Below are 26,600 nucleotides of genomic sequence, written 5' to 3' on the forward strand. Positions count from 1 at the left end.
TTTTCCTCGCACGACTTGCAATTCGTAATTATACAATAAACAAGTAATACAAGTATTTTGCAATCTTTAAACATCTTTTTACTTCATAATGTTTACTCTCTATCTATACAACGTTTACGATTAATCTTACGATCCGTAACATGTCTATACTCTCTTAACATCTTTATGTGCCAAAAACAAATGTTTTCAGCTTTAGTGCTCGTCGAGTGTGTACCAACATATCGACGGCTGTCGTTAGTTTGAGATTCGACAATGCACGCGAAACCCGTTCGCACGATTAATGGATGCTAAATATAAATGCGACTGCGGAAACGTATAAACAACGTATTTGTATATTTGCACATACGTGGCGCCTCTCTAGACGCTACTCTAAAGCCTAGGCTCGTGTCTACGATCGCGTCGCCCACACTGCAACTTGATCGTGATACGCAGAGTGAAGCATTTAAATGAAATCATTCGGTATCGCCGTGGGAATCAAACAAAGATAACTTATTTGAAAGAACTACGGAATAACAATGACTCTCACGAGTGTGATCAATTTTTTTATCAGTTTCTTCTTATCTTCAAATTAAACTCGTTGCTTTGATACGCGCAATTGACGTGAGTTAAAACTAAACTACTGAGAGATAAAAACAGTAATAGTAAAGAGTAAGTTTTACGAAGCTATCGCATAAAATATATGTTAAAAACATTAACAGTAATTCACACTATTCTCCCAGCATGCGTGTTTATATCTTCTCGTGAAACATTTTTCTAGCTAAATTATAGATAATTTAATAATCCAGTTTAGCAAGAACAAAGTAGCTTAAATACTGGCGCCTGGCTCCTCGCTAACTAAATTGTACATAATTTAATCATCAAGTTTAGCAATAACAAAGTAGCTTAAACCGACGCCCAGCTCGTTTATATAAAGATCGTCCAAACAACGCTTAATCCGAGCGCATTCATTGAATGAACGTAATCGCGTAACACGCGTCGGTCGGCGCCGTCGATTGCGCTAGCGAGATGCAGGATTGCGAGCTTTCGTCTCTCTAGTAAATCAGAAGCCTGTAGGTCAGTGATGTCGATTGCGAAAAGCTATTTACCAGTGAGTCGAACAGTCAGTTCGACTGATTGACTGACTGACTGACTATGCGACTGATTGACTGCGACTGACTTGTACGTTCGGCGTAGGCCGCACATATACAGACCACCGGTGAGCCACTGGCAAGGTCAGGGCTTCGCGAAACAGCTGTTAGGCCTAACCCAACCCACGTACACGTGCGAATCAAACTTGCGCGTACTCATTCGCGAATACTGCCCTGCTTCCGTGCCCGTCGGCTCTCTCATGTCCGGTCTCTTCTGGCTATCGCCAACGTCACTCTCTCCTATTGTAAGCGCAAAGGCCGAACTTGCGTTCCTTGGTTCACTCTCGGTGATCAGCGCCGATGAATCATCCGCAGTGAGAGAAAGGCGAATGGCGTAAACCGAGCATCCGCGTTAAACAATGGAAGCAGTCGAGCCGTTTTCGTTCATTTTGAATTATTGCTTGTCCGTACATATAGATTGTAATCATTATAGTTAATTGTGGAACATAATATAGCTTCGTTATATTCGATCCTTGAAGAAGTCGTGAACGTTAAGACACCGAATCGTCTTTGTTTACCGTTTCCTTTCCGAACTGTTTTGATATTGCAGTGATTTGCAATTTGTATAGGTCTCGGATTAATGCGTGCGCAGGCAGATTTAACGATTCTCAGAGTTTTCTCTTTCTTCGTATGGCAGGGGAGATAGTGAACGTTTTATCTGTATCACGCGTTGTTCTCGTGAAAGTCAAATCGCCGTCCGTGAGTTGATTCATTCAAGAATTTTACAGGAAGATAGAATCAACAGTTTTTTGTAAATTACTTTGTTATATGTATATAAAAAATTTTCATTTCTCCATTTTTACTTTCTTTTTTTTTATGAATTCTTTGACAATCTTCTAGTCGATTTCTTTTCAAATATTTTATTGGACGCCAACTTTTACTTTTTTGCATTTTAAATGTCTGTCTTAAAAATGTCTTTTTTTTTTAACATTACAATGCAAAATGTTGACACATCCTAGTGATTATATATGAGAATTTTGAAAAGAAGAACCGTGAAGGAATAGCGAGTCGATTCGCGTACGTTTCCGCTGCCGCTTCGAATGTCGCTCTGCGGTCATATTTAGAGACGGATTGATTGTCTCTTCGTGATCCCCCCGGCTCGGATGCCATCTTTTCGCATAGGTCACGTTCGATCGTTCCTCCTACGAGAGGCCGCGACAGACAGCAACGACCTTGACGACTCCGGAGAGAAAAAGCGCGCTCTGATCGTGACCTTTGGCGCAGCCGCTATGTTCGTTCGGACACGAGTGACTGCACGCGTGCATACATGCGTGCGTAGATACGCTGCGTGCGCGTTAAGAATTCCATTGCGTAACGCATTAACAGCGGATGAGTTGCGGTGCCGCATCTGTCACGCGTGCCGGTTGTGACTTAGACCTACGTGATCTCCCGGTTCCTTGCAGGTAACGGTACTATCATGGATATCACATTGCGCTACGATTAATAAAGGGAAAGTGGGAATATGAGAGATAAGATAGAAATCCGAGAAGCTAGTATGCAACATTTTTGTCAGAATATCTGAAAAAAGTTATTAACACGTATTTATTTATTTATTTTTTTTTTTTAAGTTATAAAAGTGCCATGTAATTAATATCGATGCCACAAATTATTCAAAATAATTCAATTAAGTGATCCATTCAAAACAAATCTTTAATTTATGTATGTATATGAAGATTTTTGTTGACATGTATGTTGTGTTATCTATTCTTCAGTTCACAAGTCGATAGCCTTCGGATTTGTTAGGTGAATGTATTCAGCCTTCGTTCATTCAAGAAGAAAAACATAAATAAAACCGCGGTTTAATATTATGCGTCGCGCGTTCTACATATGATAGATGACTGTAGTTTGATGAATATCTGAGTAATGAAGGTTCAATGTGCAAGGGTATTTCTTATTTTTTATCATATTCAATTACATGATAATTTTTATCGGAGAACAGGTAAATGATGATAGAAGTGTAATTTACTAAATTGTTTTGCGTACAACTGTTATACATATTTGCGCAGTTTGTTAAAAATAAATGGTTAATTAAAACATAATTGACGTAAATAAAAATACTTACATTTTTTATTTATAATGAGTAATTATATAAAAATTTAATCTTGCATCAATGATATAAATCAAAAACTTTATTTTTTGTTGAAGAAAATATAATAATAATTGGAACATATTTATATTATAAAATGATTTAAAAAATTATCTTTTACTTGATTTTATCAAAATTTAATTTGTCATTCAATTTTTATTATGCAATTAAATAGAAAAGGAAACAAGACTATTATTCTGTTCAGTACAAATTTAATATAAATTTGTCTTGAACCCTCTGAATGTGGAACGAACGCTCTAAAAAATAATTTTACCGCGGGAAAAGATGGCAGTTTTCTGGCGCTTATCAAGCGTATCGTGACATGCTCTAATCGCAGATGGAAATGATAAAATGCGTAGGAAATCAGGGAGTGGTGCGTGCAGCGCTAAATTCTCACGCCAAACATGAGCGTCGTGCGTGCGTGCGTGCGTGCGTGTATATATCGTAGATATGCGCGAGAGAACACGGTGTAGGCGGTCTTAGGTGTGGAACGGGGGCGGGAAGAAGGTCTCCTCGATAGGGACGATCGTTTGATCGTGACTCGAGACCGGGATCAATATTTTTTTTCTAAAGTTGACTAGAAACTATTGCGCGAGTGGCCACCTACGAACTCTTTGTGCGCGACGGTAGTTTTGCATACGATTACGATGATGCCCATTATGATTTAAAAGTAAGAAAAAAATAGTTATTAAATAGAGAATGATAAAAAAATAAATTTCAGACTTGCTCAGGAATTTGTGGAGAAAAATTTGGAAATGATTCTGAAATATTCTGAATATTTTCTCTTTAAATATCTCAACTTCGGACATGATCCTTCATATCATTTTTAACACGCGATAATACTAGAGAACATTTTGTCAAATGAGTTGAACGTTAACGGCACGTAACAGTATTCGTAGAAATAATGATGCAGTAATTCATAGGAGACATCTATTACCCATTGATTCTCAAGAGTTACCAGGGTTAATCTCTCGCGAGCATTGCGCGTCGCGTGTTCCGTGACAGTCCTTAATTTCTTAAGCAGTTTTCGTCTTTACATTCGTTCTGCCGAGGTGCAATCGCAATAAAAGCGGAATCGGTCGCGAGTCGATGCATACGGGATTTACAGCGAACGGCGGTCTCCCGCGGAGCACGAGTGTCGAACGCACTTAGTTTCACAGCCGGGTTGCCTTGTCGTCGTTGCGACATAGACTAGCGGTCCAGCATCCTCTTGGATCGTGTTTACGAGCGGAGAGAGCACACGTGGATTTGGTAGAACGGTACAGAAGATGCCGAACAACTTGCCGAATAATTTATTTGTTGAGAATGAATTGGATGTAAATAAAATACAACGACACTGCGTTGATTCTGGAAAAAACGGTTAATCTAATATTGCTGAATCTCGATATTTTGATTGAAAAGAAATTAGGAACCGTTAGTTTTGATACTTCAGTAGAGCCAAGTTTGCGTCGCGCAGTGGAACAAGGAATTCGGATTCATTCGGTATTGAAGCAAAAAGCATCTCTAAATAATTGTTAGATACAATTTACACTTCAAGATTTCCACTCTCTTCTCTCGTCTCTTTAGACCGTGCTGAGAACAGTTACTCCGACATAAACTTCGCTCCACCGATCCCGACTTCCATTACTCGACCGAGATTGGGAGTGCTTCATCATTCAAGCAAGGAATTACGCAAACGGCTCGCGACGGCCGTTCATCCGTTTGAAGCTTCCCAGAGGTGCTCGGCGCTTTGCGAGCCGCTTCGTCCGTGTGTCTGTGAGCCCGATATCTGGCGGCGGCAATCAGCAACCAGTGGCTTTCAGCTTCCGTAGGCGCCGATATCGGCGGCGGCGACGGCGGCTAGAAAACGGCATGGAAAACGCGAACGTCTTATTATCGTGCGTTCCGCAGTCGTCGCCTAAGCCGGCCGGCCTTGATCCTTAGTGCCGCAGTCGCCCGGAGCCCGACTACTCGGCGCGCTACTCGGCTCGCCACTTTCACTAACTAAGTACTCCATCCTGTCCTGTCCTGTCCTATCCTGAGCGCTCGTGCGTGTTTATACATACACACACACATACACGCGCGCATATGTACATAGGCTCGCGCATTATGCTCGCGCCTAGCTAGACCGCGAGCACAGAAATGACTCTCAACCGGTCCCCGCTGTCCACCCTTCCACATTACGTCGCGGCACACACGCGCTCGTTCGACTATCTCCGAGCGCGATCCCGTTAGACTCGACGCTATAATAAAATACACGCTGCCTTTTTTTTCCTCCCTCCCGCAAGCGCGAAGCGTCCGGGATGCTCGGGCTGGGACTGTGAATCGCTCGAACTGTGTCGCCTTTCTTTAATGATAGGGAACTATGCGTGAGAATCCGGCGATTTCTTAGCCGGCAACTGGAAAAAATAATACTTTTTTTACTTTGCCAAATGTACTCTCTGATTTATATGAGTTGTATCGTTACTTTTAAATGATGGATGATACACATTTTTTTCTAAAAATTTTGCTCGTATCTTCTTTTTCTGGCAAAATTATTAAAAATCTATTTCTCAGTTTGGATATAGAAATGTCTTATTTGTTGCATGTAAAAATTATTCAGTTCCGCGATATGACATATTCTTTCCCTGAGAATCTTGATGACATTACGTTGCTCATATTTTCTTTCCTGACAAAACGTATTAAAAATCCATTTCTCAATTTCGATACAGAGACGTCCTATTTGTTGTGTGTTTATAAAAAATTGTTCAATTTCTCGGTTTATCCGTGCCGCTCGAGAGGGAATCCTCGAGCGCACGTTATCAGACACGGCGCAGGTCGACACCTGCATTTTTTTCTGACGTTCTGACAATGAGTTTGACTGGATCGTGTTGAGACGCGGGAAACGCGTGTCGCGATAAAACCGCGCCGATCTATTGCATCGTCGTCGATCGCGATACACGCCGTATGTACGGGCGCCCGCAGAGTTGAGCACCGCTTCTCCGTTTCTAGGTTACACGCGCAGCGAGCCGAGTTTCACTTTTTCAGTGTTCGACGCCACGCTCCACGACCATCGGGAGGTTGGCCGGGGCTCGTCTAGCACTCGTCGACGACGTCGACGTGTATACTCGCCGCCGCGATGGTGGATAGCGCGCGCCACTCGCCGACCGATCCGCCACTTTTGGTCATCCTAGGTCATCCATTCTCAAGTTGAATTAAATTAACATAAAGCAGTATTTAGCAAAAAGGCAAACAACATAAATTGTATCATTGACTTTCCGTGCATCTGTAGGAGTAAAAGAATTTTAATAGCAAATAATACTAAAGATTAAGATCTTTGGATCTGCGCAAATGCTTGTGTTCCAAGGTTGGAATTCACACAGTTATCTAATAACAACATTCTCTAGGCTTGAATCATTTGCCGTAATTTTTCTTCATTATTTATTTCCATAATACAGCAAGATTTCATCAAATTAATGTGTGAATCAGTTTCAATAATTATATTATAAAATAAAATTTCATCTTTTCACGATCAGCCATAGTTTGGGAGGTAATATCCGAATTGTCATCGCCTCAATCCACATCATGGTCTTTCCTTGCCCTAACTCACACCTTTTCTCTTTACTGTTTGTTTTTCCTCTCAAGTTTCAAGCTCTTTGTCCGCGTAGACGTAGTAACACACGTAGCGAATGTTCGGTGAAACTCGCGGGTCGACACGAGTCTGGAATACGCGAGGAGTTCGGGACTTTCGTTTTTGAAAGAGTTGACTCCGCCACACCGAATATACGTCCTCGATCGTATCGCCTTTTTAGCGTTCTAAACTGCAGCCTCGATCACTTCGACATTGGAGAGTATGTGAGATGTAAAAGAGATAGCCTCAGCGAGCGATATATGTCTTTAGTTGATATTCCACACATTTCGAGTGTAATATATGCATGAAAATATATTCATTACACTAGGAAGTTTAATAAATATTCTTTTTCAATTGGATTCTCTTATAATAATCTCAGCAGTTTTTCACACATAATTTTAAACTAATTGTCTCCCGAAAATTAACAGATATGATTCGATGTTCTACGATCTGTTTTTATTCTATAATAAATGAGAAATTTTTTAACAAGTAAATAATAAAATCTAAATTAGCTTGCTCGCAGCTTAGTCGACTTTAAGATTTGTGCCTTGAAAGTAGGTCTATTGATACTTATATCGTTTTGTTCAGTAACAAAATCTAGTAGCTCCATCAATGGAAAACCTGATTTCTCGGCCACCTGTTGCTTGTCCCAACAACTTCTCGGCCTGTTGTCGCGTGTGTCCCACGCGTGTTTGCTATTTTCGCATAACTAGATCGTGAGTTCGCGACGACTTCCAAGCGCGTTTGTCATCACGCTGGATCACGATGTCCGTGGGATCTACGTGAGAGTTCTTTTCATGACGTGATCCACGAAAGCCGGCTCATCCGGACACATTCGTGACCCTCGAAAATTTGAACTTTCACCATGGGGGACGGCCGTACGTCGCTTATAGGGGAATCGCACGGACGAAATACGTGAGATACAAAAATAGCCGGGCGGAAGCAAGTCAACGAGAAGGAAAGTGAAACTCGGTACGCGAAACGGGCAGGCAGATATTTTTTTTATTCCGCTCGTGCTAATTGTCACGCGGCTCATTAGTCGTCATTTGGTGCTTTGCCGCGCTTATCCACTATTTTATTTTCATTAACAATAATGTTCCTAATACACTATGTAATAATCTAATGTGGATTTTATTCCATCACGTGTATGATAATGATAACGTAATTAATGTATTAATGATAGTCATAAAGAGAGAAGTTAATGCTTAGGATAATTAAATTTCTCACAAAAATGTTGATTTCGTCTTTCTAAAAATCTTTAATTTACAACCATAACAAATATATGATATATATTTATACATATTCATGAATTATCGTATAAATAGATAACTAAAAATATAGGATAGCATAATTATCGGACAGAGAGTGAAAATTACACCAATATTTCAGAATAATTTAAATTAAAAAACGCGTATATATTTTTATTGGTCACATATTTGTTTTTTCTAACGGAATCGCGATTACACAACACATCTCCTGGTAGAAAGATGCGCTTAGTCATTATCCCTTATTTCGTTAAAGTAATGCAGGTAACTTCCGTCACATTGGCATAGGTGTTAGATAAGTAAAGTGGAGTGAGAGAGAAGCGAGCCGGAGCGATTCGCGTAACAGGCGAACTCGACTGGCCGGCATTCCTGTCGAGCGCAACAGCCTCTGAGGCCGACGGAAGCGAATCCTCCGGTGGCTGATGTAACACCGTCGAGACCTACTGACACGCATCGGACGGGAATGCTTATCCCACGAGACGCTGAGAAACACGAAATGCCTCTCCAATTTATGCGACGTGACGTAGAAATTGGAGATTGCATTTCGCCAATTCGTGAGACTTCCACGAAAGTTATCGAGATACCGCATGAATAAAGAAACTCACAGCCTCCTCTTGTTATTTAAAATAAATTATTTTTAGACAAAAATAAAGAAATCTCATCTTAAGGAAGCAGAAGACGAATGAATTTTATAGCTTATGATATTTCATCGTGTAGGAAATGATTTGTATACTCATAAATCAATCGCAAATCGCAGATCGATAATATTTACTCGCCCTTTAATGACAAATTTCTATTTCTCGGGAATATTTCGACGACGAAAACAAATTTCGATGAATTAACCTCGACCAGCGGCCGATCTTCGCGTCGACAAAATCGTTCGACGCAGCTGAAGTTTAAATACCACGCACGTTCAGCGGAATGTGGTACTGGCCCCAAGCTCGCACGCCTTGAGCATCATCATCTTCGACGACGTAATGTTGGTTACGATCGATAACGGGTTGCCGGTCTCGTCGTGTTGTCACTTTCCCCCGGTATGGGTTTTCCGCGGAGAGTCGTGCGTTGGCTTAAGTGTGTCACCGGGTCTACTGCGTACAAATATTTCGCAGTTTTTTTTTCTCGCAAATTTACTCGTTGATATTATTGGTATTATTAAAAATATTATTTTTTATTTTATTAATTTATAACACGGAGAAAATTTTATATCAAAAATTACTGTGTACGGTAGCTGCGGACCATGAAAGGAATTATAAAAATTTTTCTATGCTTTTCACATGTGAAACATAGTAAAAATTTTCGGTTCGCGATTAATGCCACATAGTAGTTTTTGATATAAAATTTTCTCCGTCAAGTGTCGATAAATGTCAAGGTTCAGTTCGAAAATGTCGTTTACGCGTGTTATTTCTACGCGCTTCTGCATTTCATTATACTTCGTAAAATAAGGAAAAAAAAATTGAAAAGTGTTTATCAACCCTGCTCTCCCTTTCATAGCGTTCCACTAATACGTTGTAGCGAGAACGCGTCTCCTTCGAGGTGGATGCTTTCGATGTCGTTTAGATGTTGCGTAACATCTACCTACGAACCCGGTTTTCTTCTCTCTCTCTCTATCTGTCGTGACAGAAGAAGCAGCAGAATTTGGTAAGTGGGTCGTGCGGCTCGCGTCCATTTCGCGGAAACTGGACATTTTGACGAGCAACCGTTTGTGGATGCTGCGATTTGGAAGGAATGAAAAAATGCGAGGCGATCGGTCAGGCTCGCGTGATCGCGGTAACAAGCAGGAGAAAACCGTCGAAAAAGGAAGGTTGTTCGCGACGTTGTCGTCGATATCATGGTGATGATGATAATACAACGAAAGTCAAGTATAATAGAAGCTGTTTTTAATTCAAAGTTCAACCAATTCTTCTTTATTTAAGAATCCAACTTTGCATAAAAATTTTCGCAGATTTCTCTCATTCCCGAAATCATTTTCACACCCGCAGAGATGTACGTCATCTTGATTATTTTTTTAAAAGTGTTAAAATAAACAATAATATTGAGAGATAGCGAGAAACTCAGAATCTGTTTGTGAGGAACTTTTAAGGGCCGGAAGTAAGTACGCCGTGTCACTTTCCAAATACTTTTCGCTGTCGAGTCGTATGATCTTGTCTCTTTGCCGTGGGACCGGTGATATTTCTTTTCATGAGCATAGCATGGAGGATGGAAACGAATGGAAGAATATAACTAGCTGAAGTCGCCGTGCGAAACGGAAAGTGTCGAATCGAGACCAGTTTTGCCAGTTGCGTAATAAAGAAGTTGGAAAAACCCGACAATGGTCAAGCAAAACTAATTACAATACATGTATGAATACAATATTAGAACATTCAAAAAAAGAAAATTCGTATATATAATAATTTTAAATATTTAAATTATTATATTCTTCGAAGTATTTTCCTATATAAAATCTTTCATAAATTTTGGTAAACATTATTGCAGACAGTATAATTTATTAAATGTATAATAAATATTTTCCATCTTTCTAAATTTTAATCATAGAGCGTACAATATACTGAAAGCGTACAATATAATGAAACAACTGTAATAAATTTAAAAAGTCATGAAAGAATCGAATATTCTAATATTCAAGCGGTAGTTTTTGAATGAAAATGGGTTGTTTTCCTGGCAAAAGAGATCGTCATGCACGTGTCACCGCATTTGCGCTGTCCCGGGGCTAGATAGCACAGCAAAGAGAACCTAGAGCAAGCAGTAGGGGGGAGGAGGACGAAGCGGAGTGTCTGTTCTCTGCAGTGAAGGCAATCGCCGTGGCTGGCTTGGCAGCGTTCACGATCCGTGACGCTCCGTGACTTGGGATCTAGGCCGATTGTATAATGCCGCGAACGTTTCACTAAAATCGTTAAATAACAGCCTACTTCGACGACCGGCGACTCGCCTAAGTCCAGAGAATAGACATCAGACCGGCCCGATCGTCGCACACCGATGGCGACTCCGTTCCTCATGCTTAATCATCAGTTATTGGGTCCCTGGCTCTTCCGTCCTTATCTCGTGCATCGATTTTCGCTTTCGATACGTCTGCTTACAAATTTTCCGGACTCCGTCCGCTTATCCGATCATCGCGATTCCTCGCGAACGCGGTGCGAAGAAAGTAATTCTTTATTCTGCATGCACGCTATGATCGCTGTGAAACATTCCGAGAGATGCAAATTTTTTAGTCCAGTCAATTCAATTTACTTGTTACTGTTATTTACATACTATGACGGTATAATGGAAACAGTTTACAAGGATGATAATTAGATACAGCTTAGCGAGCTGCGAGCAGCTCGCATTTTAATTTGTATGCATTGGTATTTCAAGCCGGCACAGGTTTACAATCGAGGGCACGTATCTATTTGCCGATCGCCGTCTCTCACGGAGAGGGATAATGCTTAATTGAGTGCACTTCGCCATAATTAACATGAATATTGACCGGGATCGCACGGGCTTTCGCATTTGAGCGCGTACACGGCTCGGCAATAAACGTGATTGCGGAATTGCTCAACGGACCGACGTGCCGCCGCTGCGGAGTTCGGTTTACCTTTTCGTCTATCGCTCGGCGAATCGATCAGGATCGGTTACTTCAAAGACGAGGCAATTGTCGAAAACTGAGATACACAGTAAAATGTATTTTGAAAATGTAGGAATATATTTTTTTAAACTTGAAGCGAGTGCCGATTTTTTAATGGCTTTGGATTTTGTAGTTTAAAGAGGTGCAACGAAGGACAGAATAATGTTTAATTGATATTTATTTCTTAAAGAAAATATAGCGATTTGATGTAGAAATAAATGACGAAAATTGATACAGTCAACAGAGTTTACAATTTACAATTAAAAAATATAAAAAATCCTATCTTATTAACACATTTTCTTATATAATAAAAATAGCAGATAACTCTAATTACGTAGGACGCGGAAAAAAACATGGATTTCAAACATAATGAATCACAATCACAGATTAGTTTATGAAAATAATAAAAACTAGCATTTAGCTAATCTTATAAAGTTAGGAAATGAGTTCATATTTTTTTGACATCCGACATTATCTTCGTAATCGTGGTTCTAATTAAAATTATCTTCGCACACGTGACGTTTGCAAAAGCTTGAACGTCATTGACCTTTTTCGCGACGTAGATCGAATGCAAAAAAATGTCGAATTGAGCGGTCAAGCGATCGCTCTGTCGACGACATCGTTAATCATCTCGACGTCGTCCGATAATGACGCAGCGAAAGGAAGCGACGGAACAGAGAGATTATGATTACACAGACGTAGCTACGCAGTGATAGGCACAAGACGGTCGTGCTACTCGGAAGTAAACCGCACGTTGTCCTGGAAGTGAATCAGAATACCATGACCATTTTACTTCCGCACTGATAGTTTCCGATTTATAGACCACAAGATGAATCAACAATAATCACCCACGCCTGGTTTTTCTAGTGGATGACAGGAAGGTTCTCGCAGGACATGACGAGTGTCTCTATTTATAATTGCCGACCGCGGTGCATCCTGCTCGTGCGAAGCCATTTAAAGTTTACTTCGTAGATCTCGTAACTATTTTCTTCGAATTCTCCATCGTACATTATTCACCATGGATATACTAAACATTTTATTTCTTGCTGACAAAACAGCGACACGATTCGTAATAAATAAACGATTCACGCTCATAAATTATTACGAATGATGTAAATGTGCTTCTTCGGTTTTACGGAAACAATTTAATTCCGAATAACACGAATTTACATTCAATTCGCGGTATATTTGTGCTTTTAATTTTACATCTTCGAGAGCCATAAAGTAGGTCGATTAAAAACTTTAGGAAAAACGTAATTACTTTAATCGCATCTTACGTAAACTGTTGAAGCATATTAAGATTTTTTACTTTTAACCCAAGAAAAGCTTTTACATATTTTTCAATTAAATAATAAACTTTTAATATCCTATTTTTTTATGTCATATAACTACGCATATAAAAAGTCTGTCGGTTTTTACAAAGGCTTACATTTCCGGAAACTTTCAGATTAAAACGATAAATTAAACCCATATTTATCATGATCGGTTAAGAAATATACCGCGTTAAATTCTTCCGGAAGAAGTGCTGCTTGGAAACTACGACCGCATTTCCTCGGTGTCGTGCAAAATCCGACAGGAAGTAATTCCTGTATTTAGCAACGGAAGAAGGAAACGAGGGAGAAAAAGTCCTTGCATGTCCAGTAACGTCGACTGATAAAAAAAAAAGACTGAGCAAAAAAAAGATACGAAGGAAACGAAATGCGCAAGTAGGCAGCGTTGCGCAAGGTGGTCGCCGAGAGTGCGGTCGTGCGGTCGCAATCGCTCCTAAACTCCTAAGCGCTTCGCTCGACGGCGCGGCGCGAGGTTCGAAAGTAAGTGCCCCCATCGAGACAATGCCTCGCGAAAATGGGGCAGAGTAATTAAATCGTTATATAACCGGAGCTCGCGGCCCGGCGAAGTGTCGCGGCGTGGTGCAGCACGGCGTCGGTAAACAGGGTGCATTCGCCGCGTATCTTGTCTAAGGAGATAGCGAACGAAATGTGCCTCTACGTTGAGATCTCTCTCACACAAATCATTTCTGGCGGGATATAAAAGTCTCGAGTCGGAGAAAAACATTTGCTTGAAAAGTCGTGAACGTCGCGGTTTATATTAATTTTCGAGAGTTAAGAACTCTGCAAAGTGATAATATTATTAACGCTTTGATAAAAGAGAATATTTAATAACTCTAACTGAAAACAATTAATATTAAAATTGCTTACTTTGCAAATTGCTTACTTTGTTTATTTTTAATCGAAAGCAGATGGCATGTGATGACTGATTATTATGTTTAGTCGCGGTATTTCAGTTTGTGGACTGATTTTGTTGATTTTTCGCACATTATGCTTTGATGACACGTGCTTCTTCATCGAATACGAACGACCTTTACCGCCGTGCGTGCGTATATGCTTTGCACATTATTATTACAGCACCGCTAACGCAACCGGTTCCACGGTGAACCGGCGTGATTATGTTCGACTTATCTGGCGTGCAGCTTCTGAATTATATTTCTTCGTTTCTCTATCGAGAGGAGATATTCAATGGACGGATAGTACAGATCTGCATACACCGGATCTCGATATTTACAATCTCTAACGCGGATCACTCGATCACACTCTCTGTTACCGCAAATGTTCAATGTCACACGATCGATCGAATACATTAATATCTAGAGCAACAATTTACGGCTTCATCGCTCGCCTTGGAACGAAAGATGTCTCTTTGCGATATCAGTGTACCGCTACTTAATTTATCAGAACTCAGCAAATATTAATTGCATATATCGATAGAGCCAATGTTTAATAATAACGACATTGAAGTGCGCATTTTATTACTCCACGGGAAAGTGTCTTACTTTATGAACGTAGGTTTTTCGCAAAGTTGTTGACGCAATCTATTACAACTAGAAACATGAATTATTTTTAATTTTTCCCATGTAAATTATGAAGTTATCTTTAGACTTTTCGATGATGATCGGTTACTCGTGTGCGACGAAACAGCGCTTCGCATTTGGCGTAATGGAAATAGATAACTAATCACCCTTTCCCTTTTTCCAACGTCGCGACAAAACAGCGAATTCCTTTCGCTCTCGCGGGACCGACGCTGCGCAGCGGTAGCGCCCAACACATCCACCTCAATAGCCGCTCGAGCCAGACCGGCTGAGAAACCTATTACGCCACTGTCTGTTTACACTGGAAGTCGACTACATGCACGGCCACGAAATGTTTTTCCACTTTGGTCGAGAATGCAAAGAGAGACTCGCTCGTACACGCGGCGATCGGTCGGCGTTTGGGGAGAAATTGCCGAAGAAACCGCGGATTGCGGTTGATCCTCAATAATGCACAGCGTAATCATGCAGCTCGGGCTTTTTTTAAATAAAATGTAGACACAGTTCTTATGTCCGCTCGATTTGAATAATTTTAATTTGCAAATTTAAGTCGATTTTGTAATCTTGTGTTATGAGTTTAATGTTATGAATCTTGGAGGCTTTCATTAATCAGAAATATAACACGTTGATTTTTCTCCGAGATATTTGGCTATAGAACAAGATTTGGTATCCATTGACATGCAGAAATATTTTTTTAAATAATAGCCAACGAAATCTAAGGACATGTGTAAAATTATATTAACAGAAAAAGGCGCGTTATAATATACGTGCGATAACTACGGAAATACGCGTCTAGCGAACCAAGACATCATAAACGTTATGAACACGAATATTCATACCTTTAACTACCATAACAGCTAGTATTGCATCATTTCCTGCTTATATATTCTGTATCTATAACATACTATTCTGTCATGTAAAATTCCTTTTCAATTTTATGTAAAAAATGAATAATTCAGTAAAACAAAATTATCTGTTCTAATCATAAATTAGATATATATTTATAAAAAGTAAATCGTAGCGAATCACAAAGCATCAAATTCTTTAGCACGAAGTGTGATGTAACAATGTGACGCTGATGTCGCATTCAATATGACGTAATAGTTTAATTTTCAATTAATGTCAACATCCATCCACAATCGGCAATTCTCCGCGTTTAATTAAATGAGAAAAAAGTGAGAAAAAAAGTGCTGCGCAAAAAATACGGCGTCTTCGATAAAACGTGACGGTTATATCATATGAAATGTAGCGTGAAACAATTGCGCTTGGTGTTAAAGGCAACGCTAATCGGAACCGCAGGACACAGAGGACAAAGATTATCTCGACGAGGACACAGGCGGGGCAGAATTTGCGGTGCGACGTAATCGCTGTAGGACGATAGGACGCGCCGCCGGTCGGTGAAGCGGGATCGTATCTCTGATCGGTCGGATGGGTGCCTGAGGTGGCGTCGTAATAGTAGTATCCACGGTGGATGGTGCGGCTGTTCGCGAGTCGACGTCGTCGTCGGTGCCCGCGCGCTGCTCGGCAGCGTTGCTTGTGCCACTTTCACTTGGTTACATAACTAAGGTACGTTCGTGCGCGCGAGCGAACGAGCGAGGGGAACTGGGTAAATGGGAGAACCACACGATTCTGTGCCGCCTGCACCACCGCGCCGCGGAGAGGACATCGGCGAGTAGTAGTACCGCGACTTTGGTGTCCTGAGTAGAGATGCTTAAATTCAGCGGGGGGGAATCGGCACTTTCACTTATTCGCCGACGAAAATACCGGAGGTAGCGATACTCGATCGATCTCCCGACAATAATACTTCCGAGGATACGGGCATGGCTTGCTAATAAAAAAAAAAAAGAAAGGATTATATCGCGATAAATTAATTGGAATCATTAAAATTAATTAGCATATATTGTAAAAATATTTGAGGTAGATATTTTAATTTATCGTTTAAATATGCACGCGTAGTTTACATATGAAGCTATTTACCACTTCGGAGAGCGCTGATGTTTTCGTTTACATAATTTTCGAGATACCAGAATTAGTATTTAATACTGATAATGAAGAGTGATGTTATTCAGTAAACATCTTTAAGAAAACATTCGGACACTCGATTTTGCCTGATAACGTGGACTTGGTAACGTCTCGAGAATTCGCAAAAGACTCACCGATGCGACCCGCTGCGTTTCTAGCGGCCTCGTCGTGCACCGGCTGCAAAGTCCGTCGATGGGCCATGGTTTTCCTGGGCAATGAATATGTTGATATATTGTAAATGAGGCGTGAATGGAGAAAACGATCGGGGAGATTGTCGGGGAGATTACAGAGAAATTTTTCTCGAGGTCGGTAGAGTTCCATTGGAGTCACGAAAAGTTTACCTGTTTATTTACTTAAACGCGATTCATCAAAAAGTTAGATTGACTTAAAAGCTAATTTATTTTTTTTATCGACAATTTGACCGTGAGATTTATTCCACCGAAAACTATAATATTATCATAACCTGATGGTGAAATATGAATCGGACAAGATTACCGCACATTTAGTTTGCGTTAAACTGGCGGCTTACATAAAGAAGAGATAGACTACATAAAGCGAATTGCGTAACTAATCAGAGGATTTATTTATTCGAATATGGAAGTCAGAGCATGCGAAATACGCATTTTATCTAGACCTAAAAAAGACTTAATCTACCATTTAATGAATCTACCTATTTAATGAAATTGCGCGATTGCTTGTGCAAATTATAATAAGCAGTTTTATCAAATGCACGTATGTGTGTCACTGCATTTGCTTTATGGCGATTATGCTCCCGTCAAGATTTATGATCGTCCTCTTGCGATCTGGTTCTAATAATGTCTGTGCGAGCAAAGTTTAAGAGTGCTTTCAATCACAATCATTAAAGATTTATGTCCTTTCTTTCCTCTCAGCGGAACGCTAATAATAATGGTTATGCCGCAATTGCATTATTATTGCACTTGTGCGCTTTTGTTGCGTATGTATACGCGATTATACGTATCGATCGATTTTTGCGTAAGCGAATTAAGCGAAGGAAAGCGTCCCGGAGTCATAACAAATCGAGCATGCACACAACCGCCGAGCAGCGTCGTAATGCGCTTAACTGCATAACGCGAGGTAACTACATAATTGGCGATAACTTAAGTGCGGTCTTTCAGGCGAGGAGCGAATATGCATTTAATGATGTTCTCCGTTCAAGTTAAGCACTCAAATGTGTCGCGTATTTCACTTCTTACACTGACTTAGATTAATTCCGATTGTGCAAACATCTGAAATTGACTAATTGTCAATTATGATTCTAAGTCATAGCAACTATGAATATCAATTTTTTCTTTAACCGATAGTAATACATTTCGATAAAAATGAGTGAAGATAATTAGTATCAATTTTGTCGATTATATAAATGAATTAAATGAATATTATATAAATGGGGATAAAAAGAGCCATAAATCCGTAAACTAGCACTCGATTGAGCTCGTATGTGTGCTCAAGGGCTGATTTCTCCCGCTTATCACCTCCTGATGCGCGTAAACAGGGCGATGGGGAGCAACAGGTGGGCGTGTGATCTGCGAAAGTGCAGGTCCACACGCATCGAAGGATGCCACCGCTCTTTGGCGGCGAGAATGCGTTCTATGAGCGCAGCGCACCGACAGTTGCAATCGCGCGGCGCGATCACGGAGCGGATCCTTTCCAACAACCCCTCCAGAAGAGCGACAAGAGAGGCAAGCGAGGTGGATGCGATGACCCAAATACGAGCCAGTGAAAGTGGCACACTGGTCAGGCATGGCCTGCGCCGCCACCGTCGTATTCACCCACACACGCGTGTGTATCGCACGGCGGGCGCCTTACCCGTGCCGCCGATGCGTGCCTACGTGACGCGTACACGCACACGGGCTGTGCGTGCATATATTTCGCATCCATGTATCTTAGGCGAATAGTTCTCCCTGGCCAGCGCTGCGCGGCGCGGCGTTGATGAGGTGAAGGCGAAGCAGGCGCGCAGCTACCGACTGATTACTAATTAGAAATTATGGAAATGCATTACCGCACTGGCGCGCGCGCATGTACGCTTGCTTGCGCGTGCTTCTCCATCGATTCGCCTGTTTATCTTTCGTTTCCTCTTCGAGTAATTATTTACTTTTTTTTTCTTCTTTCCGTTTCTTCCGTAGTCATCTTTTCCCTTTTCTTATTATCTTTTTGTCTTTTTTTCTTCTGTTCTTTTTTTTATTTTTTATCAGTTTTTCTTTTTTTTTTAATTTTTCTATTTCTTTCTTATATCGCATAAAAGATATGTTAAAAATATGATGGAATTCTTTAAACTTAACTCTTTAAATATTAATATTAATAAACGCTATAACAATCTGCAAAGAATCTGCCATACTGTACACTGATGAAAAAATATTCCTCGTTGTGCGTCACGCTTTTCCTCGTCATTCGGTCGCCGTGTGTGCTAGGTTTCTTCTAATTTCCAATGTTCGTAGAATAGATACATTCATTTCCGCGCAGCTTCGAGCAGCAGTGTCAGTGACGATTGACCCGCTGCAAGGGTTTCATTCGCCGGCGACTTAATTGAAAATACTTGAATGGCATCCCTCGATCGGCCCTCGAAATGTCTCTAGGCGATCGTGCGTAAATTTAGCGCGCGAGCGACAATTTCGGCTCGTCCAGGGTTTGTTGTCGTCGTATGCTGAGTTCTTTTCGAGCTTCTAGCTCTGCACCGTTTCCTCAATCCCAGACGTAGGTATAAAAATGCTTCCTACGAAAAATATATACATTCAATTATTTATGATGCTTTATATGTATAAAGAGTTTTAGTTGTTATTATTTTTTTCTTTATCTCATTATTTTTTTATTAAACACAATTGTATTCGGATAATCTGAGAAAATATTAATTGAAAAAATTATATTTTTGAGATTGATGAAGCTGTTAAAGTATTTATAATAAGACTTAATGTAACTTCGATGAAACAGAATAGAAAATGTTTCTTGATTTCATAGCTGGAAAGCTTCATACGTGTCTCTAACTTCCGTTCGTTTTACGGAAAGCCGATAAATACGCGGAATAGTGTCGATTCCTTTATCATATTCCGCAATTATTGGTTTCTGTTTCTTTTTTTTTTTTAATGAGACGTTATTACTAGAAAACGTTATTACTAGAACTAGAGTTTCCTCATTTTCTGCGCTTTTTGAGAGAAAAGACTAATGACAATATGAAAAATGATACCATTGCCTATTCATGTCTACTTACGTCTTTTTATTAATTATTAATAATTCATGAAGCATTCCTTCTGAAGACATTTCTTAAAAAATTATTAAGCAAATACTTTCGATGGTAATAACTTGATTCGTAGCTCGATTGTTTTCAGTAAAAGTGGAATAATTAATAATGGAAATATCCTCTTAAGCTAATTTTACACATTCCGTGAAAGTCCGCATAATATATGACTCATAATAGGAAGATCTAAAGATCTAAAAGATCTATAGACTTGGCAGAATTATTTCGTAGCAACGCCAATTTTCAAGATCGTAGTTCAGATGGCCGAAGATAGTAACACAAATTTTTTCAATTAATTGAATCTTAATTTTATATTATAATGAAAAATTTCGGTATTATTGGTGCCTTAATATTTTAAGTAGGATAAAAAATCTTCAAGCTAATTAATAAAGCAGTCATTAAAATGATGACTGAGAGATGTCAGGATATCTATTAAAAATTTTACAAAAGGTCACCTTATATATGTATCTTATTTGAGAACAACTTTTATGTCGTTCCATGAACAATCCCGCTTTTACATTCGCATTTTATAAAGCTGACCGTTTATCAATGACGTTTCCGAAGCAGTTTCAACTAACGAAGCATTGTCGTTAGCTGTATCGCCGAATAATCTTGAAAGCACGACCCACTTTAGCCGCGCTGTCCATCTGATCGCCGACTCATCCGATTTGTCCGTGATCGTGGGCCCTTGACTCACGAAATCCGCGTTCGCCGGCAACCGGAACTTGCGGGACGTTTTTATGCTTGGGACGATCAAGGACGAGAAAGTGAATTATAGCTGGCTCATTTGCTCTCTCGCGCACTCTCGATCGGGCTGATGAAAGGGTTAGCGCGTTGATTTGCGTTGTGCGTTCGGCCTGCTTTAAAAACTAGTCATTCAGGCTTGCACGACCGACCATTGTCGTGCAGAGATTGTATCGCGCCGTAATCGACGTTCGCCGCAGAAACGATGTAAGGATCGTTTGAAGTTTTTTTTATAGTCAGCGGACTATAAAACATCGTTCTATTCAGTTATTCATTTATCCTTTCGTTTTTGTAATTCATCCAGTGATTATAAGCGAGAGAATACTTGCCGCGCGCAATAATGAGTTACAAATAAAAAAAAAAAAACTTCAGGGAAGAGCAGAACAATAATATATATATTATATGCGGAAAAACCTAATGATTTAGTAAAATTATGTAAGTAGTGTGAATTTGTTAAAAAGTTTTTGTATATATTCCTAAATTATAATAATGCTACGAAATGAAATTGCCAAGTAAATTAATATTGTGAAAAAATATATGACTCTAACAAGTTTGATTCGACGAGCTCAACGATAGTAATCTCGAATTCTCTCGAGTTTTCTATAAACACGCGCGTAAGAAATATGAACGTGAATGATCTATGGGCGTGTAATTGCTTGGCGAATTGGCGTACAGGTGAGGTATGTCTTCGCTGACAGAGCGGCAGCGAAAAGGAATGATAGCCGCGTATAGATGAGCCGGAACGAGGCTTCGGATCAAAGTCAGCGGCACCCTCGAATCTAGTTCTAGTACGACTATGAATAGACGACGAGGTCTTTTGGCCCAAGCGCGCGAGGCTCGTATCCCAATTAAACGGCCGTCCGATCGCCTTACAATTAGTGCCTTTGCGCGAATTATGTCTCCTCCTGGATTTATTACACCGTTCAAAAGTACAAAGCTTGGGGCTAATGATGATGAATATAGTGAAGTATTCCGCTATTAATTTGAAATTCTTCATGTGAATCTTCTTCCTTAAGATATATCTATTTATGTTGTCTTAGATTTAAATGTCTTATAAAAAATTAATAAACATATTTAATAGAATAACATGATCCTATTATCGATGTATGGAGACAGTGATTATCTCTCATATTTTTTCACTTTTTTTATCACAACTAGAACAGTATTTTTTATCTTATCGTTTCGAATAAATAACCGATAGAATAACCGATAAAAATAAGGAAGTCGAACTGTTTAAGTAAAAATTACAAAATGGAAATTCTAAGTAATACCTAGGACACCTTAATTCTTAAATCATGCAAACGTATGAACAATATAAACAAGGAGAACGTTTGCACAAGTGACCCGCCGATTATTGAATTTTTTTCGAGCGACCTTATCGCGACGGATATCATGTCAATGTGATAAAAAAAGACTGGCGCTGGTAGTAATTGCATCAAGCCGAGTTATTCGAAATAACAAGTATGACGATAATAATGACAGAGGTATTTTATTATCATAAAAGAATAGTGATCGTTTTTAAACTTTTTATTATAAAATGATAATAAGCAATAATAATTCATACGAACTTCTCTTTTTAAGAATTAATATTCAGAAATATGAAATATTTTTAATTTCCTTTAACTTGTCGTTAAATTTATACTCATTAAGACTTTGATAATCCAATAAATAATTCTATATAATTTAAAACATAAATTTATACTAATTATATCTCAATTATCCTTATAAATGAAATCATTAATATTTAAGCATTAATTTTGTTAGCCACACATTTGACATTTACTTATTATTCAGTAGTCTTTAATATATTCCTAAAATCAGAAAATAGCGACAAATGTTCACATACGATGTGATAAAGATATTCCGTAAAAATTGATAATTATTTACAGTTATATATTATATAGTATTTATAGTTTTGCAATATATTTCCAGCAAATTAATACTTTCGTATGCATATGTATACATTTCATATGTACGATATCGTGGTATCTCTTTTATTTTTCAAGTTTGCATTCGGTCAAATTTTTGTTCTACGTAATCACTTACCTCCGCACGTTCCGTAGACCCAAATCAGATCCCTACGGGATGATGTGGCCGCCGACCGGCATCAAGGGCTAAAAATTTTCTCGGCTTCTATTATTAGGGCGGTTGCCCTCAATACCAGCGTCTATATTCGGCGCGTGTGCGTGTACATGCGTGCATCGCCTGCGCATCCGCCTACATGTAGGACATTTAGGGGTATCAATACACGTGAGAAAAAGCAAATGGTCAAACCTAGACCACCATAAAGAATGTTACGGCTCCTATCAAATGTCAAGACGGAAAAAAAGATGAGTAAGGCAATTTTTAATCGATATATTTAGACAGAATCGAGCTTAGAACTGCTCAATCAAACAGAAGTCGCTGCACTTTTATTTCTGCATTATTTTTCTCATATTTCGCGCGACTGCATTTTATTGTAAGAAGCATAGCGAACGGCTCTCTTCCTGTGAAGTATAATACAATAGGATAATTAAGATTTTGAAACAAATACTTTTCCAGTGATGAAATCTGTTATTATTTTTCAATATTTTTAAAATGATTATTAAATTTGACTCTGGTTCTAATAATTTTTAATTATTCTTGAAAATAGTTGATGCTTGAAATAAAAATAGAAGCTGAAAAAAGAAATCAACTTCGATGTGCTTTAAGAATCGAGTGGTATTTGTACACAGCGGAAGTTTCGTTTCCAATTTTGTGGTCAATACAGCTTCCTTCACTTTTCTTCTCGTCTTGCTCTTCTCTCGACATGCGTGTTCCATTTCGGTTCTGGGAATATCATCGTCAAGTTCTTTGTTGTCGCTATGGTCGTTTACAGTTGACAAGATGAATAAAAGCGAGAGTCACAAGAGACGGCAATAATTATCTTGATGCGGGAGCTCCATAAAAGAATAAAATTTGCTTTTTTATTGTAAATATTATATTTAGAGGACATATGTTCGTATTCTTTTTGTTTGTGACTATTATTAATATTGTTCCATTATCGATCATTATTATTATTTTCCGTGCTTGTCATATAAATAATAAGCAACAAAAGAAAATTGATACGCCTTTCACACAATTTTGTAAAATATATTTATATAAATTTCCTTTTTCTTATCTTGATTTGTTAGAAATATTATAAATGAGCTATTTCATAAACGATGCAGAAGACATCAACGTCAACCAGAATTTCGTCTCCAATTCTGCGGTTGATATGTTTTCCGTTAGCGTATCTTGACATCCTTTAGATCATAATTCGACTGTACGCACAATTATGCAACGGGAATTTGTTTCCGGCGATACCATTATCGCGAGTCTTATTTCGTAGAAGGAAAAAATGCCGTACATTTTCACATAAGTAGTAAAACTTTTCTGCTATGAATTTTCTGCGTTTTATTTTCCTGCGTTTAGTCACAACTATAAATCCTGTCCTGATTGTTGCGTTTATTAATATCTTTCAATATCTCTGGAAACGGTGAGTCTGTAAGCGGGAATTTCAGATTTACGTCAGCAGTCATGGCGCGCGATCGGCATTTTTATATCCGTACAGGACGTAACTTGCTCCTGCAATTAACGGACACGATTTACGAGCATATTGCAGGGTGGGGTTAAATTGCTCGACACCGGAGCCGCGGCCGTGCAGCGATATCTTCGATCTCGCGAACATACTGTAATGACACGACAATTAATTTAGAGACTCATACTGACTCACGTTAATTAATTTAGCATTAAGACAGCGCGAGTTTCTCCTACCTAATTACCGCTTCTGACCAATCAAAAACACGACGGGATATGTGTATTAGACAATTACACTTGCAGGTAGGCGCGTGCATCCCCAAATCGTATTAAATCTTATTGCTAGCCTGCATCACGCTAAATTTAATAGCCGCGTTTCGTTCAACACCATCTCGCATCTTCATATTCCTTATTCGCGTGTGCGTGTGTTGCAGCAGTTTCTTAGCACATTTAACCGTCAATCAATTTTATTATTACCTTCATTAGTAAACCTGTATTATTATCTTTATTATCGCAATCGTCTCAATCAATCTCCCGACCGGTCACTTTTACTGCCTAAATTCTTAAAAACGCTTTCGAGGCACCGCACACCGACATTATATCATAATTCATGCATCGCAATTTGGAAACATATTCGTGTTTAAATACGTGTTATGCTTGTCGTATTGTCTCATCCAATTTTTCAAAGTCCTCCGTAAATAAACGAGTGAATATTATCGGAGAATAAAAATTAAGACTTGGAATTAAGACTTAAAATTAAAATTTGCAAATAAGAGAATAAATCAATTAACAAAACAGATACATTTAATTAACCCCTTGTCTTATGATTTAATTTGTGATCGCGCGTGTCATAGTTGGGCACAAAGTTGCTCACGCACCGGAACAAACAAAAATGTCAATACCCTAATAATGCGTTTAATTCATACCACGAGTCAGATTTGTGTTTCTTTTGTTCTCCATACTGAATCCATAATCCATACTGAATGACACTCGACTTTTTTAGTTTTGACATGTAATCTGTAACACGAGTGTCACTTGTTATTGTAAGGCAAGAGGTTAATATTAATAATAAATATTATAAAAATACGTGGGGCACTATTATCGATGCTTATTATATATTAATCAATGATTGAGTATATGAAGATTAGAATTAATATTTACCGACCAGAATTAATATTTACCGATGATGAAAACTTTTGGTATCGGTGAACGGAATACCAATACGTTGATAACATTCCAGATGTTATCGTAGACATCCCTAATCACGCTTAGTGTCAGCGCAGCGCGGACGGAATAGGTCCAAATCCGTGCGGCCGGCGATAGCCGGAGCACACGGCGCGGCTCGGTAGCGGGTCCGGTCGGTCCGGCTTTCTCGAGAAGTGCACCTTGGCACACTTACCGGCGCAACCCCACGCCGCACCACGCCGCGCCACGCCGTACACGGCTCCGTCGAGCCATGCGGTACGCCGCGGCGATTCACCTACTCGCTCCTACTCGCTCGCTCCTCCTCGGAGCACGTTTCCCGCCGCCTTCGCCGGGCTTTCCGCTATGCCTGTCTTCTTTGTCTCTTCCGCGTCTCTTTCCTGATATTCTTGTTTACAAAGCGCGCGGTAACCGATGGTATTTCGTGAACAACAGCGGTATTCTGTATATTCCGCCAGCGATTTGTTATAATTATAGTTTATTATAAATTTAACAATTGTAAATTTATTGTCATAATGATGATTGTAATAATTACAGATTAAAATCGAATTTTAAACAAATTTTTCAACTAAATATTAATTAAATATTTTTATTTTTATAATTGTTATTAAGATTTCGATCGATATAATAATAGAAATTCGAGTTGTGATTTTTACTCTTAATGTTTTTTTAATATTAACAATCGAATTTTTTTTATTCTTAAGACATCTATGAACATCGCTGAGGCAGAGAAAAATAGCGCTGTAAGGTGCGATATTTCACATATTTCTTTAAATTTGGGGGCGTCAATAATCTCGCTCATAATAAATTATTCCCAATCTGTTTAGATAAAAAATTATAGTGTTAAGTTACTGTTATTCCTAATAAATTATCTTCTTTCTCATTCTTTTTCGATAACCGTGCCGCCGACTTGGTGAATGGTAAACCGATCTTAGCGCTCGCTCACGCAGCTCCGCTCACATATACTTTTACACTTACATACTGCACGTGTGTGCCAGGTTTTTTTGTCGTTACACGCACATTATATGTACTACCACACTACATACATACATACACACACGTGTACGTCGGCCGCTTCACTTTCACGCTCTACGCCTCATTCCAACTCACTCTCGTGCTTATAACGTTTGACGAACACACATATGCGAGTGAACGCACATGCGCAATTGTATATGTATACGTATATGTACATACACGCGATGGGCTCCGCACAAATTGACCTCACTCTCGCGCGTCGCTCGGCTGCTGTTGGCTCCGAGAATCGCTCGGTTACATAACAGCGGAGGCAGAAGTGCACGCTTCTCCTCCGCTCGCGA

At 39.4% G+C, this 26,600-nt stretch overlaps 2 long non-coding RNA genes across 2 annotated transcripts in view; one reads left to right on the forward strand and one right to left on the reverse strand.

The window, feature by feature from the left end:
- Positions 1-26,600, forward strand: part of LOC137001045 (uncharacterized) — a 144,799-nt gene that overhangs the window by 88,577 nt on the left and 29,622 nt on the right. The window lies entirely within an intron of this gene.
- On the reverse strand, positions 23,669-25,723 carry LOC105668199 (uncharacterized). Its single transcript, XR_010891175.1, has 2 exons — positions 25,247-25,723; positions 23,669-25,098 (listed from the first exon to the last, which is right to left on the reverse strand). It is a non-coding gene; the product is annotated as an uncharacterized lncRNA (long non-coding RNA).

The sequence above is a fragment of the Linepithema humile genome, chromosome 7 (genome assembly GCF_040581485.1).
Source record: "Linepithema humile isolate Giens D197 chromosome 7, Lhum_UNIL_v1.0, whole genome shotgun sequence".
Taxonomy (NCBI): domain Eukaryota; kingdom Metazoa; phylum Arthropoda; class Insecta; order Hymenoptera; family Formicidae; genus Linepithema; species Linepithema humile.